Below are 19055 nucleotides of genomic sequence, written 5' to 3' on the forward strand. Positions count from 1 at the left end.
TGTCACAAGTCCATTCCCTCTATTCCCTCTTTGGCCCTTACTGATCACACTATCCAGGTGGTCTGTGCACTCATCTCAAAAAAAAAGTTGACTTTCTAGACTTTCTTGCTTCTAGAGTGGCTTCATGACATATCTCTGGCCAGTAATATGTAAGCAGAAGCCTTCTGGGAGAGGTATTGTTTTTCTGATAAAAATCCAACATGCTCTTTTTGCTTTTCCCTTGTCCCCTTCTTGTCTGGAATACAGACACAGTGTCTGGAGGTTCAGCAGCTCCTTTGTGATAATGAAGACTAGAGCTACATTTTGAGTATTATAGAGACTATGACTTCCTTGAGCTTCTGTATTAGCCCTGAACACTCTCCTAAACAGCTTCTTTCTGTGTAAGAAGCATAAACCTTAGACTTCCTACACTGCTCTTAGATGGGTTTCCACTGCATAATGCTTAAGTTTTAGCAACTCAATGTCCAAGTTATCATCAGCAAAGATGCTTCCTTACATATGATGATGGACATTTTATTTTTGCATTGTACATTTTTCCTTTCTTTTTTGAACTCCGTATGCCTTCTTTTTTTCTAAGTCTTGTTTTCAGTGAATATTAAACTGACATTTCTAATTAGGCAGAACAATTGGCACTATCCTGAAGTTAAATGACATCCCAAAAAGTGAATATTTGCTTCCAAGGTCTATAATACTGTGTAAATAGTACAGTCACATTGTTCACTTTTTCTCCCCTAAATGAGTCCATTTCTTAGTCCCTCCATTTCGGTCTTCAAAATAATCACTGTGCTCTGCTGGAGCGCTCTTTATCCTTAGTAACTCTCTTATGTCAATTATGTAATAGTTTGGCCCTTTTTGGCTTTTGTTTCACTTTGCTTCTTTTTCCTGTGCAAAGCAGCCTGCAGAGCAATAAGATATGGAACATGCCTGCTGGGCCTGATTTTCTTCTCCAAAATAGCTTTGGCTACTGGATAGTGATAAAAGGAGTTGGCTCATTGTAGAAGCTAAAAGCCAGGTAAGTGGGTCTAGCCTCACATTGGTGCAGAGATGACTTCTGCACAGGAAGAGGACAGTAGAACATGTTGCAGACATGCCCAGAGTCAGGTGACAAGGCCTCTAGCCTGCTGATTTCACCTGCTATTCCTGCAAGGGGTATGGTCCTAGGTCAATCTCTTACCCTCTCGGGGACTCATTCATGAAAGGAGTGGTCTCTAAGATTTCTTTCAGCTCAGACCAATGATGGGTCAGGCATTATCCTAGTGATGGAGATGCATTACGGAACAATACAGAAAGAAGTCACCCAAGTTTGAGTCCAGAGAATGGTAGAGAACAGAAGGAAGACAGCCATGAAGAAAAAGGATGACACAGACACGGGAAGTAGAACCATGAGCTAAAATATGCCTAGATTTCATGTCCTCAGTGAAACCTTCTTAGACCACTGCATACATCATTGATCCCACCTTCCAGGGATCCTAAAACATTGTTGTTAGTATCATATTCAGCACTGTAATCAGTCACCATATTAGTAAATTCTTTATGAGCATTTTTATTGTCTTCTCAACTAGGTTGAGAACACTTCACAGGTACTTATGCACGTGCTAAATCATGACTGTTTTTCATGACCGAACTGTTGTTCAGTTGCTCAGTCATGTCTGACTCTTTGTGACTCTGTGGATTGCAGCATGACAGGCTTCCCTGTCCTTTACCATCTTCCAGAGCTTGTTCAAACTAATATCCATTGAGTCCATGATGCCATCCAACCATCTCATCCTCTGTCATCTGCTTCTCCTACTGCTTTCAATTTTTCCCGGTATCAGGGTCTTTTCCAATGAGTTGGCTCTTTGCATCAGGTGACCAAAGTATCGGAGCTTCAGCTTCAGCATCAGTCCTTCCAATGAATATTCAGGACTGATTTCCTTTAAGATTGACTAGTTTAATTTCCTTGAAGTCCAAGGGACTCTCAAGAATCTTCTCCAACACCACAGTTCAAAAGCATCAATTCTTTGGTGCTCACTTTTCTTTATGGTCCAACTCTCACATTCATACATGAATACTGGAAAAACCATAGCTTTGACTAGATGGACCTTTGTTGGCAAAGTAATGTCTCTGCTTTTTAATATGCTGTCTAGGTTGCTTATAACTTTCCTTCCAAGGAGCAAGCATCTTTTAATTTCATGGCTGCAGTCACCATCTGCAGTGATTTTGCAGCCCAAGAAAATAGTCTGTCACTGTTTCCATTGTTTCCCCATCTATTTGCCATGAAGTGATGGGACAAGATGCCATGATCTTCATTTTTTAAATATTGAGTTTTAAACCAGCTTTTTTACTCTCCTCTTTCACTTTCATCAAGAGGCTCTTTAGTTTCTCTTCACTTTCTGCCATAAGGTTGGTATCATCTGCATATCTGAGGTTATTGATGTTTTTCCCAGCAATCTTGATTCCAGCTTGTGCTTCATCCAGCCTGGCGTTTCACATGATGTACTCTGCATATAAGTTAAATAAGTAGGGTGATCTGCATTAAAATGCTTTTGGATATGAAGTAATAAATAAACCAGGCAAGGGCTTTGGACCTCCTCAAAAGGCTAGAAGGCAGAACAAAAGGTCACAGACTATGGAAAGAACTGAGATCACTGGAAGGTTAGTTAGGAGGCTTAACTTCAAACGGGTTGACTTATCCCCTGTAACGAAGCATGACCCAGAAGTCACATGTATGCCTTGAGAGGACAAATTGTGGCCAAATGAAAGGTCAGTTAATAGTGATCATAAAAGACAGTGGTTTTCATTTACTTCATTTGTAGTATGCAGATCCACAGATCCCTGAAGGTTCACCTTAAAGTTGCCTTGCAAGGAGGCATTTGGAGAAACTCATTTTTGGCAAGGAAGGAAAGACAGAAGGAAGGAGGAACAAGGGGAAGAAAAGGAATGGAGAAAGGTAGCATGATATTCTGTAGGTAGATTTCAGCAAATTCACAGCCTGTCTGTGTTTGGTATTTATGATCAGATTGCACCCCCCCCACCCCACCCCCCACCTCTTGTGAGTCCTCCGAGGGCAGAAAGTCTTATTTATATCTTTAGCTCTCACAGTACCTTCGCCTAGAGGTGGGCACAAAGAAGCTTCCATAAACAGGACTGAATTGACAGATGAATGGAGACAGTGCCTCTTTTCCTCCCTAACTCCAAGTGACACCAGATGTGACAGCATATAGGAAACAGGATAATCTCAGGATCTTATTATTTCTTGATGCTTGCATACTGAAGACAGAAGAGCTAATATGATTCTTCTAGTCAAATCCACCCATTTTATACTTAAGCAAATAAAGAATCAAAGGTAGGGCTTAAGGATTCCTGTCTCCAAATTTTGGGCAGATGCATAATCCTTTAGATTTGTACAGGTCATGCCATCAAGCACTTACCTTCAAGACTGTGGACTGCCTGACCCAGGAATCTGTGAGGAGATGTCTCTAAAGTTGACTTTCTTATTGACCTGCAGAAATACAGGATACTCTTAAGACATGGGAGGGCAGAAGAGAAACTTATCTTTGCACATGACACTCACAGATAGATAAAGAGAAATGGGCCTGCCTAATCCCTTATCGTCATGGATGCAGGCTCTGGGAGGGCAGAGATGGTGTCCTTCTTGTTCATTCCTTAGTTGTATGAACTGAGGAAATAGCTGAACCTTTCCTGCCTTAGTTTTCTCATCTGTGAAACACAGACTTTATGGGTACCTATTCCAAAGGGGTGAGATGAGAAGGAATTCAGTTAATGCTTACAAAGTGCCTAGGACAGTGCCTGGCATGTAGTAAGCATTAATGAACATTAACTACTGCTTGCTATTATATCAGCCTTACATTCTACCTGGCACATAGTAGGTATACAAAGTATTTTTATCAAAATATATATATGCTGAGGACTTTATCAGTAGGCCTCCACTTTTTGTTTGTTTAGATTGTGATCCCTTCAAGCATTTTTGGAAAAGTATTTGCTTCCTTCTGTATCTTTAACATAGATATCTAAAATGTTTATCCCAAGTCTAATCAGTTATTGAAAAGCATGCAGTTTCTAGTGTCTTACGTTTGTATGTTTGTTGATGTTTTAAAATAAACTCTTGGCATCACTCTTTTAAGTATATGATGAAACCAAAATATCACTATAATCTATACTAAAAATACAAATAGAGATTTTTTAGATTTTTTAAAATAACATTTCATTTCATAACATTTTCATATGTTGCATCATTTCTTTTCTTCTTTGGACTGGGATTCCTATTCCGTCCTGTCACAGAGATTGATAGGGTAACAATTTATTTTTAGGCTTGAAAGTTTTCACAGGTTTTTTAACCCCCAAGTTACTCTACGACCACTTATTGAACTCTTTTTCTATATACTGCATAGGTCAGTATCTGCTCGCTTACTTGGTTCTGTTGACTTTTCCTTCTATGTTTATGCCAATACCACACTGTCTTAACTACTATAGTTTTACAGTAAGTTTTGAAATCTTATAGAGTAAGTCTTCAACTTTATTCTTTTTTTTTTTTTTTTTAACTTTATTCTTTAAAATAATCTTGGCGCTTCTATTTCTTTGTGTTGGCATGTGTAAGTTTAGACTCAGATTACTAATTTCTACCAAAAACATCACCACCAACAACAAATTGCTGTGATTTTGATTGTGATTGTATTCAATTTATAGATAAATTTAGGGGGATTTGATTATGTTAACAAGATTGAATCTTCTTGTCTATGAACATCATATGTCTCTCCAAGTTTTGTAGTTTTTAGAGTAGTGGTCTTAAATGTCTTTCATTAAATTTATTCTTTATATGTATGTGATACTTTTGAAGCTATTAGAGAAGACAGTAGAAAAAAGAATTTTTCTTCAAGCTGGCCTCTAAGATTTTTTTCTTAATACTCAAAAATTATATAAATAATAATATAAAAATAATTTTTAAAACATATAAAATAATATAACCTAATTAAAATTGCATTACTATATAAATATACATATTAGTCAAAGTATAGTTGATATACACTGTTGTGTTAGTTTCAGATGTATAGCACAATGATTCAATTATACATACATATATATTTTTCAGATTCTCTTCCCTTATAGGCTATTAAAAATATTGAATATAGCTCCCCGTGTTGTATAGTAGGTTTTTGTTGGTTATCTATTTTATATGTAGTAGTTGGTATATGTTCATGCCATCCTTTTAATTTGTTCCCCCCACTCTTCCCAAAATATTTAAATTGATGAACCCTAACGTTTACCCTGTAGAGTGCTATTATTTCAATAATTATTAACACATAACTTGTCAAAATAACGGCATAACTCTTGATGAATAATTATGAAACAAAGTGTATTTCTTGAAAATAAATATTTAGGGAAACGTAAGTGGAATTTATGATAGTTTAATTAAAATCATTCTCCCTTATTATAACATACTAGAAATTTTTACACCTCAAAATATCCAAAATGGGTGAGAATTAGGCAATTTCTGATAAAGTTTATTCTTTTTCCTAAAACCACACATTAATAGTTCCACTTCCATTCAGTTGACACAATAGGGCCATGTCCCAAAGAAAGACGTTTTCAACGTAATGATATTGTTACCTAGTCCAGGCTTGCTCTGCTCTGTTTAACGTGCCAATGAACCTGAGAGAGGAGGGGCTGAGGCAAGAAAGAGACTTTAACTGGGGAGTCGGCTAACTGAGAAGATGGCAGACTAGCACCTCAACCATCTTCTGGGAGTCTGGATGCCAGGGCCATTTATAGATCAGAGATTAGGGGGAGGTGAGGAAGCAAAGGAAAAAGGCAGTTCATCTTGCAAACATCTCCCAGAATGGCAAGCCTCAGACAGGAGACATGTTAATTTCTTCCTTCCTGAATTTCCAAATGGACAGGGTTCTTAACAAAGCCAGTTCAGTTTAACAGTCAGGCAGAGGGGCAGAATTCTCTGCCTGACTGGCCATTGTGTAAGATTATAATAACAAAAGCAACGAAAAGCAAGTCAAGGAAACAGTTCTAACATGGAGTCAGAATTAGCTTCTTTGCAACAGTATGACATGGGCACAACCAGAAGAATACGAAGATAAATAATTGTAATATGCAGACAGATGCAACAGATGGATTCAGGAGCCTGGCCTGAATCCCTACTCTGTTATTTGTTATATATGTCACCTGTTGGGGGAATATAATTAAAAAATAAGATCTTCTCCCCAATCAGAAAACCTCTCCACAAAGGCAGAAGAGAAAGAAAATAGTTTTATTGTTGGATAAGTGAAGAACTGACTCATTGGAAAAGACCCTGATGCTGGGAGGGATTGGGGGCAGGAGGAGAAGGGGACAACAGAGGATGAGATGACTGGATGGTATCACTGACTCAATGGACATGAGTGTGGGTGGACTCCGGGAGTTGGTGATGGACAGGGAGGCCTGGCGTGCTGAGGTCCATGGGGTCGCAGAGTCGGACACGACTGAGCGACTGAACTGAACTGAAGCGTTAAACAGAAATGTGTTTTATATTGCTGGCAGTGGTCTAAGGCAGCACCTACTCCATACCTGTTCTCAGGATGAACAACATTAGTGCTCAAGCAAGAGGACGGTACAGGACCCTGTGTTACACACAGTCCATCCTAGATCCACTTGGTGATAGGGAATATGATCTCCTGCCATGCAGGAGACCTGGGTTCGATCCCTGGGTTGGGAAGATCCCTTGGAGGAGGCCATGGCAACCCACTTAAACAAAGGAACTGTGCAAAACTTATTGTTTTATAATAAATGATGAAATTAGTAGAAATTACATATCTTTTCTGGTATTAGATTACATCAAGCAGTTAATCTAATATTTATTGAGGACTTCCAGTTTTAAAAGATGCTCTTTAAGGCCAAGAATCCTTTTAAAACAAAATTGTGTCAGTTCCACATTTAGGTGTTGGATGTGAGCATTTTATCTCTTTGTGTGTCTTACTCATAAAATATATTTCATAAATTTTGCCCACCAGTTTTCTTATTATCATTGTGTCTATTTTGTGGTTAAAAATAAGTATCTCGGTAAATTTAAAGTCAGTTTAATCTCTATGAAGTTAGCTGTCAAGATAAATCTATTTTTAAGAAAATATATTTTAAAAATATATATTCTCAATAATTATTTTGGCTTAAAAATATTGTGATACATTTTAATGCAAAAACCAATATAAGTATAAGAAAAGAGTTTAGATATGATGAGAAGCAAGCAAAGAAATATTTTATTTCCCAGTAAGTGCTTTTTAAAAACATTAGAAGGGGGCGGGGGGGGGGGCGGGAATACACACACACCCACACACCCTGGTGTCAGTAGTTGAATCCAAAGTTACTTCAGCTTGACACATTTGACATATCATGGGATAAAATATGAGCAAAGCAAAAATGACTAAGAATAGCTCCATGATAATGCTAAGAATTTAATTGAATAGTCAAAGAATCTCAAGCATGTCATATAATTTTGCTTGTGTCCTCAAGTGAAACCAGGCTGGGGAAATGCTCCATTGACTGAAGCACAGCATTGATATGGGGCTTTGTTCTTCTGACACCAAACTCATCACCTGGTTATTAAATCATTGGTGAGACCAAAATTATATAAAGTGAAAGTCGCTCAGTCGTGTCCGACTCTTTGTGGCCCCATGAACTATACAGTCCTGGAATTCTCCAGGCCAGAATGCTGGAGTGGGTAGCCTTTCCCTTCTCTAGGGGATCTTCCCAACCCAGGGATCAAACCCAGGTCTGCCACATTGCAGCTGGATTCTTTACCAGCTGAGTCACCAAAATTATATAAACAATGTGCTAAATCCAAGTTATCTTCTCTCACTCATATGAAGGGTTCTGACTGAGACCCAAGACACCCACCTTGGCAGGAGGACACAAAATATCTCTCTGGTTTGGGCAAAAAAAATAAAGGGGGGGGGGGGTTTCTGTTCTAAGACTTGGGTCTTGCCACACTTTCCTGATGATGCAGGCAAATGGGTAGGTATACACACCAAAAAATTATGTGGCTACTATGGTTCTAGAAATTACAATGCAAGTTAGAAATTATTCAGAATGGAATGAAATATTTAAAAACCCTGTTATAAATCTTAGCCAGGAAATAAATTTTCATGAAACCAGTGATTAACCCTATAACAGAATGGAATTTATATCAACCATTCATTAATCCCATTTCCCTGTTCCCAGCACCATTAATTAAGTGTCTGCTCAGTTCCCATCCCTGTGCTCTGCTTGTGTCGCTTACCCAATTACAGCTAATTTTCTTGCATGCAACAGCATTGGTAATGCCTCTAACAGTTGTTGAAATGTGGTTTCTAGTGCTTACTGCACTGTCTCATCCTTAAATATTCCATAGCATGTTTTCTCGTTTGGTTTTTAAAATTGAGTTTGTGTGGGGAGGATTGAGTTGAATACAGTAAGTGGGTGGTTTCCTTCCTTTCAGGTCCTTGGAGACCCTTATCTGATTTAAGTTTTGCCTCTGGAGAAGGCTGTACCACTGAGACGGCTAAAAATAACTGTTCTTGTCTTGCTGTTTTACCTATGACTTGCTGAGAGAAAAGACTGGAAAATAAACTTTTGATGGCGTGTTTTATAAATTATAGCCACCTGATCACTTCGAGTTCAAGAGGGAAGGACAATTTAATATTTTTAATTAAAGCTTTTGCAACAAGACTGTTCATTCTCTTCTTTCACTCTCTACAAAATTAGAGATGGTGAATTATGCAAGTATTAAACGTAGTACATAGCCTTGTTTCAGTTACTCCTAAACATATGGAAGTAAATTCAGTATCTGTATGTGAATATTAAGTTCTCCTTGGATTTCTGTATTTTGGGGGGAGAGAAAAGAAAATATTTTCTTATCAGATTCATCCTCATTTGTCAGTGGCTCCTAATCATTTAGTAGTTTTAAGTATCTTCTCCCTCACTTTCCACATGCATCCTATCTTCCCCACCCCCAACATAATTGATGATCTGTAAATAAACACTTAAGGACCATTTAAGGAGATCAGGATTTAAAATAAGCCTACAGAGAATCCTTTTGTTTAACAAATAATCCTTTTATAATCACCTCTGCTTCATCAGCACAGATTTTAATCTATCCGACTTCTCTTAAAAGCAGAAAGTGTTTCATCTTTTCAAAGTAGGTGAAATATCCACTTGAAGTAATGTTGGGCTCCAGACGTAAGTGTTGGGAAGAATTAGCAGCAGGGTTAAGTACAATAGTCATGGTTTGATTTCAAGCCATTGGCTCAAACGTGCTCCTAAATCATTTGTAGGTTTTACCCTCTTTATGGCTTCCCTGATAGCTCAACTGGTAAAGAATCTACCTGAAATGCAGGAGACCTGACTTTGATCCCTCGGTTGAGACTATACCCTGGAGAAGGGAAAGGCTACTCACTCCAGTACTCTGACCTGGAGAATTCCATGGACTATATAGTTCATGGGGTCACAAAGAATCAGACACAACTGAGTGACTGACCCTCTTTATAGCATCATTTTTTTCCTTTTTATTTTGAAAACATGATCTTTTGTCTCTTCAGTTTCCCCTATAATTGGAAATGACATCCATTTTGGGTGATTGTTTTTATCTTTTCCATTTATATTTAAGAATTAATATTCTGTTTTATCTACCTATGTGCAATAGTGCAAAGAAAACCTATGAAATTCCAGTTGACTCAATCAACCCATTGTTTCTAACACATGAAATTTAAGGGACTACTTCAAAGCCAATTGGAAAGCAGTGTTCTTTCTGTTGATGCCCCAAACTCACCCTCTGTGCATTGGAACATCTCAGAGAGTTTTGGGTAAAATAGTTTTATTGCTTTGCTAGGCAAAGAGGGACATAGTGGTCTTGTGCCCTGAAAAAGTTGTGTGTTCCAGCCCTGGGGAGATTTACTGAGGAGTTTTATAGCAATGGGAGTGAGGGGTAGGGGTGTTGCTGATAAGAATCAAGGTATCTACAGGCCCTCCATTCCTTTAATCAGGCCAACTGGTCTCCTGATGAAATTCTATGGTTCTCATGGTTATCAAACTGTGACCTTCTTTCTGGAAAGAATGCTTCATCAATGTTGTTCAGTCACTCAGTCGTGTCCAACTCTTTGCGGCACACTATGCCTTACCTGTCCTTCACTATCTCCCAGAGCTTGCTCAAACTCATGTCCATTGAGTCAGTGATACCATCCAGCCATCTCGTCCTCTGTCGTCCCATTCTCCTCCTGCCTTCAATCTTTCCCGGCACCAAGGTCTTTTCCAATGAGTCAGCTCTCAAGCTTCCATGGACTGCAGCTCACCTGGCTTACATGTCCTTCACCATCTCCGAGAGCTTGCTCAAACTCATGCCCATTGAGTTGGTGATGCCATCCAACCATCTCGTCCTTTGTCGTCCCGTTCTCCTCCTGCCTTCAATCTTTCCCAGCATCAGGGTCTTTTCCAATGAACTGGCTTTTTGCATCAGGTGGCCAAAGTATTGGAGCTTCAGCCCCAGCATCAGTCCCTCCAATGAATATTCAGGATTGATTTCCTCTAGAATTGGCTGGTTTGATCTCCCTGCAGTCCAAGAGATTCTCAAGAGTCTTCTCCAATACCAGGTTTCAAAAGGATCAACACCTTCCATTTGTTGGGGGTTTTATTTCCGCAGAAGAGCTCAAGGATACTTTTATGTGTGTCCCTTAAGGCAGAACCAGGATCCTACCCCAAGGCTACTCTATTGTTTCTTGACTGTTCCTCCTTTGACTCTGTATCCCCTCCCTTCCATCATTAGTAGCTGTCCCAATTTGCCCTTCAGAACTCAGGAAAGGTCAGGAAGGCTGGAGTCTATTCCCTCCAAACAAGAAACAGAGGGCACAGAAGGACTTGTGAGTCCAGGAGCCCTCCAGGGTCTTGCTGGGCTTCAGTGTCCACAAGTAAAGTAGGAGGCACCTTTGTTCACGTGCTGTCAACACATCTGTGAATAGAGCAGAATCCTTTGCCCTCCTAAAGCTTACATTTTAATGGTTGTGAGACAGTTGTGTTTGGTCAAACCTGGCGGTAGGATTTTTTAAAAAATATTTTTATGTATTTTTTTTTTAAAGTGTGATCATCAAAATGATTGAACTGATACAAATAAGCTTCCTATTTTCACATTTTAGCCAAAACATTTCATTGAGTCTTTTGTCTGCATCTTTTAAAAAAAAAAATTTCTAATTTATTATCTTTTTCATAGCACTCCTAATTTCTAAGATCATTTTGGCCTGTGCATACTTAGAAAGAAAAAGATGCTCTCTGAATATAAGGAACATAAGATTGTATAACTGTTTTCATAAATGAAAAACTTACACTTTACCATTGTAATCTGAGAGGAAATAATGGTTTAATTAGTTTTTAGATGAAAAGATTTCTGCAATCAGGCTGTGTTTGTAATGGCATTTATAAAACAATTTTCCCTCTACAGTAGCATTGTAATTAAGACTTTCAATGAAATTGTTGGAGGAGAGGAGAGTGCTTTTCCCTGCGGTCTGCTGTTTTGATCTCCCCCTCAGGGCCCTCCGTTGCTCTGCACCAGCCTTGCAGTAATGCCTTATAATTGTGTTTCACTTCCTCTAATTAAGCTGACAGGGACTTGAACTGCTGTCACTTACCTCATTGATCTGAAAAGTGACAGGATTAGAGTGTGGCATTTCTTGCACAGAGCACTTAACATCCTAAACAGATACCCCTTTGCAGGGAAAAGGTCCAAAGTCTTCTGGGTTCTGGCTCCACCTCTGGGGCAGTGGGATGCCTGAGTTAGAAAGGTCACAGAGAACAACCTGCCTGTGGATGAGTTCCCAGGGTGCTCCTCTGAATAACTGTTCCTGGACATTTTATGGGTATTGATGTTGAAACTCGGCCTCTGTACATCAGTTCCAAAAATAATCTTGGAGACAAAGTTTTGGGTGAAGTAGAAGAGAATAGCTTTAATGCTTTGCCAGGCAAAGGGGGACACAGTGGGTGAAGGCCCTCAAAACACATGTACCAACCTGGGAAGATGTAGAGAGGAGTTTTATAGCAATAGTTCAAAGGCCAGGTTGCTATAAAGGATCAGGGTGTATGTAGGGCCTGCACTCCTTCCTCTCGCCTTAAGGGAGTTCTTGATGAGCTTTTCTTGTTCTTAAACTGTGGCCTTCTCTCTAGAATAAAAAATGCTTCTTCAAGAAGTTAGCATCTTCCACTTGTTGGGGTTTTATTTCTGAAGAAGAACTCAAAAATTTTGCTGTGTGTATCCCTTGAGGTGGAGCCAGGACCCTGCCCAAGGATCTGCTCTTGTTTCTTGACTGCCCTTCCCGTCTCTGTATCCTCTTCATTCTCTGAGTAGCAACTGTTTGAACCTGCCCTTTGGGACCTAGGGAAGGTCATGGAGGCTGGGATCTGCTCCCTAAAAGCAAGACGTAAGGAACAATTTCATGCCCAGAAGCCCCACAGGGTCCTGTGCAGTTTCAGTATGACAGAAGAAAAATTTTTTGCAGCTCAATAGATGTTGGAAAAACAGGGTGAAGCCAAGTTAAACAGGTTTCTTTAATCGTCTCTGTCAGTGACCTCATACTTGCATTGTAATTTTTTTTTTTTTAAAGATGTGGTACAGTGGATGTGTTTGAGGGAACTTGATATGAAGTATTTCACAAATGTGTTAGAGAATTTTTTTGGAGGTAGATTCAAGTATAGTATCCTGTGACCACTTTTTGAGATTTTTAGATCTAGTCAGTGAGGACTTTCATGTGGTTATTTGGTGATAGGACTCTAACCCCAGTTATAGTATGGTGGATCAACCTTACTAAATATATTTCTTCAAGTCTCTTTCATTATCCTTCTTTATGCCGATAGATAAGGGGGCTCCTGGAGAAAGAGAAACAGGCATGGCTTTCTTGACATAAGAGAAGCCATTTTTGGCCTAAGCCTTTTGTGATCTAAACCTGGTCGCAACGCTGCCCTTAAACAGGTCTCAGTCATTAATGATCTTAACTGTTATCAGGCAAGAGAAGTAACATCAGCAATGATAATACATCAGTTTAGAGGCTCCCAGTTCTATTCTAATGGTAAAAATTAACCTTCAGTGCTCAATGTCCAGATCAACTGGAACCTTAGATATGATGATGTTGACCTCTTCCAGCCTCTTGAGTTCAGTCAACTAAAGTTTGGGTTCTGTTGACTGCCCAAGCCCCTTCATGAATACACTTGTGCCCTTAGCTTAACTCTTCCCCATTTAGCTGTTCTGGGAGACACTGCTTTGGGAAAGATTTCCAGTGTTCTCCTTACTTGCTACAAGTAATAAATCCTTCCTTCTTCTAATTTTTGGCTTTGTCATACCTTTGGCTTAATCAGCAAGAGGTGAATCCAGTTTTCAGGTGATATCACCACTATTGCTGGTGGCATATGTCAAATCCCTTAGGTACCTGACAGGAAATGCCAGAAGACCCAGATCCACTTCATTGTCTCATTGTTCTTCTGCTCCATGCACTGTTGCTCTAGAGCATGCCATCCTGATGAACCAGGGAGTCCAAATGTTCTCCCAAGTTTAGAACCTTCTACTGACCAGTCATGAATGTAGGCAAATTTCATATGGTCTCTAAATCTCCATTTATGCATCAGTAAAAGGGAGCTACAAAGAACCTTGGTTTAGGGTTATTATGGAGAAAAGAGATAACCCGTGTGAGTCACCTGGACCATAGCAGAGATACATTTAATGGTAGCAGTCATAATTATTTTAAAAATTTTAAAACTTTATTAGATTTTCTTTGCCAGCAACTACACTATGACCAATATCTAGATGCAAATTGAAAAAGTCAGTTGAGCATTCAGCTGTTTACAAATAGCTTCATGCTTGGTCAGAATCAGCATTGTGATTAACGGGATTTTGTTTTTCACTTTCATATCCCACTTGGGATAGTGTGAAAAAGGTTTTAGGGTATTGGAATGATATCGTTTCTTTAAAAATAATAGATATTCAATATCAATTAACTCCTTCAACTAACAGAAATCATATTCTCTTCTTCTCTGAGGTTTTTTTTTTTTTTTCCCATCATTCTACTGAATAGGATATGGGAAATTGTAGTTTCTACTATTGAGTTTCCCACTGACTTATTTGAGATGGAATTGTGCTTAAATGTGACTTTTATCAGTTGAGTTCCAAGGTATTTATCAATTTGCTCAGATTATCATCATAATTTGAAATCCATCTTACCAAATAAATGCATGCAAAATTGACTTCTAAAGACTTAACACATCCATGGAAAGCTAAGTTCCTGTGGGCAGATATCACTCAGTATCAGTTTAGAGTTTGATTGAACCTCAGAAGCCATAATAGTGTCATAGACTGTCTTGGCATATATTTGCATTTAAGCCCTGCATTTCCCATATCCTACCTGCATGGTCTTTATTCCTTTGAACTGTTAGCAACTGTAAATAGAGATTATAACCCACTACCAAAGTTATGGGTTGTTCTAAGTATTAAAATGAAATAATGCATAGAAAAGTATTTCATAAACTATGAAATGCTGTACACCTTTTGTTAGTATGATTTTAAATTATTAGTAGAAATGGGATGTATTTAGAGGACAGAAGTCATCTTACACTGTAATGCTAATCCCCTCCATATAATCTTCTTTCTTTAAATTTTCATATGAATGTGCTAAGATTGGAGAATTTACAGCACCATACACAGATTCTACTTTTTTAAACATTTTGTTTCAGTTTAGAAAGCAGGCTAATTTGGGTATAAAAAGTGAATGTAAACAGAAAGTCTTCTGAAAGTATCAGTTAGTCTGAAGCCCTATTTTAGGCACAAATTTGTTCTTAAGGTGCTTACGTTGCATAGACAGCTTGGGAGATATCAGATTCTCCTTTTCTGAAATCAAACTCCAAATTTAGGGGTATATTGCAAATTTTACTGAACTTCTTTTAGCATTCTGTTTTGAATTTGTGACAGGCTCATATGTTTGGCTAATTTGGGGAGGGTGAGGAGATAGATGGGTAGATCAGTAGATAAATATTGGTATAGCAACTCTAGAAAAGGGAACAATGGTGGTAGAATTGGCAAAATATTATTACCAGTTGTTCCTGGTAATGCAGGGCTGTGTGTGTGTGCATGAAGAAGGCTTCTATATTTTATGCTATTTACTTGGGAATTATTCAAAATATTTAATATATATTATTTTATAATTTTAAAAACTGTTTATAAATATATTGAGTAAAAATATATCCATAATAACGTCAATTAAAGAAAAGATACTGTCCAGTCACTGCTCATTCACTAAGGACTAGTCGGAAAATTGTGGTATATTACCTTGACCAAGAATAACTTGTAGTTGGGGTGGGAGGTGCTTAAAAATTGTTTACTTCTAGTATTTTGATTTAGAGGTAAGAAACCTGGGATCTAATAAAGTTCAGTGACTTGTCTGGTCTCACAGAAAGACAAAGAAGCACAATGGGAAATATCTGGCTTTTCACTATACTTCACAAAGTAAAAGCCACATGCTTGATACATGGTAGGCACTCAGCAAAGTCCTACTGATGGTCCAAAATATGACCAATTCTGATTTCAACAGTTACCAGGAGTAGATATTAATCAGCAGATACTCATCAAAAGTCCCTGAGTACCAGGTAGTACAAGATGCTAGTGATACAATGATAAGGATGACTTTCTAGGGGTATGGAGGGCACAGACATATGAACCTGAAATTGTAGGATGAAAAGGACCATAATGGAAGGATGGACAAAGTAAATGAAGGCACAAGCAAAGAGGAGGAACTGATATCTGAGGAAATCGTGTATTCTTTGGAGGAGATGACATTTGAACGGGATCCTCCATAAGCAGGTGAGGAGTGAAGGGGAGAATGTTGCAGGGTCTATCATAGTGATCAGTGCTATTGAACATAATGTTGGAGGGGCTATAGGCATAAAGAATGCCATGTGGAATAACCTAGAGGCACAAAAGCATAATCTCTTCCAGGAATAATGACTTATACATGAGGTTGTAGTGGGGGTAGGAGATAAATTGGAGAGCCACATAGTGATCAAATGGGCCAAAACTTCTTGGACATTATCTTATAGGTGTTAGATTGACATTAGAAGATTTTAGAAAGTAACATATGTGTATTATTAAATATAGTAATCAAATAATGGGTTAGGTTTTCACACAGTGAATCTGATAACATAAAAGACATGAAATAGCTGGCCTAATAATTTTTTTTAGCTCAAGATTTAATTAGACTAATAATAAGAGGATCATAAAACATATCATATAAATTGGGGGACTTTTGAGAGTAAAAGGAGGGATTTTTAATTAATTATGCTGGGACAATGGAGGCAAATTAGAAGGTGTCATGGCAATTTCTGTGAGATTACTGGTCCTATGGATGGTAATCAATTGGCCCAGGTAGGTATTTAGGGATCCCTTGAGGCCTGAACTGTTCATGGATTGATGAATATAGGATGGATGCTGTAGAATTCCAGAGCCTGTCCAGTAGACCCTCTACTCATAGCTATAAATCGATTTCCAATTAAATTATTTCAAAGGTGCATTTACTTAGTGTCTTAAAATGCTGTGCAAGCCCTATATTTAGAGAAGTGTTCTGTTGTTATTGTTTTGATTTGTGAGTTCTTTAGCTCTCATGTACCTTTCTTTTTTTTTTTTTTTCTTAAAATTTCCCCATTCCTAAAGAATTAGCCAGACTTAAGTTTGTAACCCAGGTTACATGCTGGGTCCATCCCTCAGTCTGTGCATGTTGAATAATCTTATTTCTGTCTTTGAGCACATCTGTGGTGTGGCTAACATAAGGACATTTTGTAGAGATTAAACAAGTGAGCAAAGTTTAGTGTTTAACACATGGTAGAAACCAAGTAAGTAGCTATTGTGTATTTTATGTCTCTTCATTGAGAAAGCAGTTTTGGTTTTTTTGCTTTTATAATCACCCCTCAGTTGATTTGGTTCCCTTCACATGCATTGTGAGGAGGGCATGGCAACTTCCTCCAGTATTTTTGCCTGGAGAATCCCCATGGACAGAGGAGCCTGGCAGGCTACAGTTCATGGGGTCGCAGAGTCGGACATGACTGAGCGACTAAGCACATGCATTGTATCTGTACTGTAGCACTTATCTTTTTGCATTATGGTTGCTTTTAAAATTATCTTACTTATTAGGCCAATAATTCTCAAGTGGGTGCTATTTCGCACCTTCATTCCCAGGGTGCCAATATCAAGAGACTGAAAGGACAAAAGTGGTACTTCTGGCATCTAAGTGGTAGAGGCCAGGGACGCTGCAAAGTGCCCTGCAAAGCACAGGGCAGCCTCTGCGACACAGACTACTGCCCCAAGATGTTCGTGGTGATTCCAGTAGGAAACCATGCTTTAGACTCAAACTCTGCAGGTCAAAGTGAAAGTGTTAGCTGCTCAGTCATGTTCGAGTCTTTGTGACTATGGACTATAGCCCGTCAGGGTTCTCTGCCCATGGGATTCTCCAGGCAAGAATACTGGAGTGGGTTGCCATTTCTTTCTCCAGGGGATCTTCTTGGCCCAGGGATTGAACCCAGGTCTCCCACATTGCAGGCAGATTCTTTACCATCTGAGCCACCAGAGAAGCAGGTAGTGATGCCAAAACTCAGTCTCTGTGCACTGGTGCCAAATTGGATCTCAGAGACGGAGTTTTGGATTAGGTAGACAAGAATGTGCAGTATTGGTGGTCTAGTGGTGAACATAGCTGCCTTCCAAGCAATTGACGTGGGTTCACTTTCCAGCCAATGCATAGTATTCCTGGGCTTCCCAGATGGATAAGTGGTAAAGGATCCACCAGCCAATGCAAGAGACTTTGGTTTGATCCCTAAGTTGGGAAGATCTCCTGGAGTAGGAAATGGCAACCCATTCCAGTATTCTTGCCTGGAGAATTCCATGGACATAGGAGCCTGGAGGCCTACAGTCCTTGGGGTCCCAAAGAATTGGACACGACTGATCTCTCACACACACACATTGTGGGTTTTGTGTGGCATTAGCATCAGGCAAGAATAGCTTTATTGCTTTGCCAGACAATGAGGGACACAGTGGGCTCATGCTCTCAAAAGTTCTGTGGCCCAACCCAGGGAATTTGGTGAGGAGCTTTATAGGAATTTATAGGTATATATATGTATAAACTATGTATCTAGTTTTATAGGTAAAGAGTCTGCCTGCAATGTAGGAGGCCTGGGTTTGATCCCTGGGTCAGGAAGATCCCCTGGAGAAGGAAATGGCAACCCATTCCAGTATTCTTGCCTGGAAAAGCCCATGGATGGAGGAGTCTGGCAGGCTACAGTCCAAAGAGACAAACTGAGCGACTTCACTTTGACTTTGACTTTATAGAAAAGGTTCAAAGGCAGGACTTTTGATAAGGATCAAGTTATGTTCAGGGCATTCCTTTAATCTGGCCTCCGGTGGTGTCTTGATGAGCTTCTGTGGTTCTCAAGGTTATCAAATCTCTCTGAAGTGAAGAATGCTTCATCAGGTAGTCAACATTTTCCATTTGTTGAGGGTTTTATTTCTTCAGAAGAGCTCAAGGATATTATTATGTGTATCTCTTGAGTCAGAACCAGAACTCTGCCCAAAGGCTGCACTGAAGCTTCTTGACTGCTCTTCCCTTGCCTCTGCACCCCCTCCCTTCCCTAATGAGCAACTGTTTGAATCTTCCCATTGGAACTCAGGGAAGGTCATGCAGGCTGAAGGCTAGTTCCTTCAAACAAGAAACAGGGGACCCAGGAAGGCTTTCACACCCAGGAGCCTCACAGGGTCATACTCAGTTCCAGTAGCAACAACATCTGTTTGCTTTGTATCCAGTGTCTAGTGCTGTCGTTGTTATATGAGTGGTTGGTATATGAATCTTGATGTTAATTGGTGGAGTGTATGAATCTGGACTGAAAGTTTAGCCATGACCTCATAGGGATTTCATCACCCTCTTTAGTTAACATGTGGGTTGCTGCTGGGATATCTTAAGTATATAGCTACCAGCTACCTGCCTGAAGTAATAGGTATGTTAAACTGGAACTCTGAAAGGGACACCAGAAAAAGT

At 39.2% G+C, this 19055-nt stretch overlaps 1 protein-coding gene across 4 annotated transcripts in view; it reads left to right on the forward strand.

Moving 5' to 3' along the window:
* CTNNA2 (catenin alpha 2) overlaps nt 1–19055 on the forward strand; it is a 1156373-nt gene that overhangs the window by 821907 nt on the left and 315411 nt on the right. The window lies entirely within an intron of this gene.

Source organism: Muntiacus reevesi, chromosome 3, assembly GCF_963930625.1.
Source record: "Muntiacus reevesi chromosome 3, mMunRee1.1, whole genome shotgun sequence".
NCBI lineage: Eukaryota > Metazoa > Chordata > Mammalia > Artiodactyla > Cervidae > Muntiacus > Muntiacus reevesi.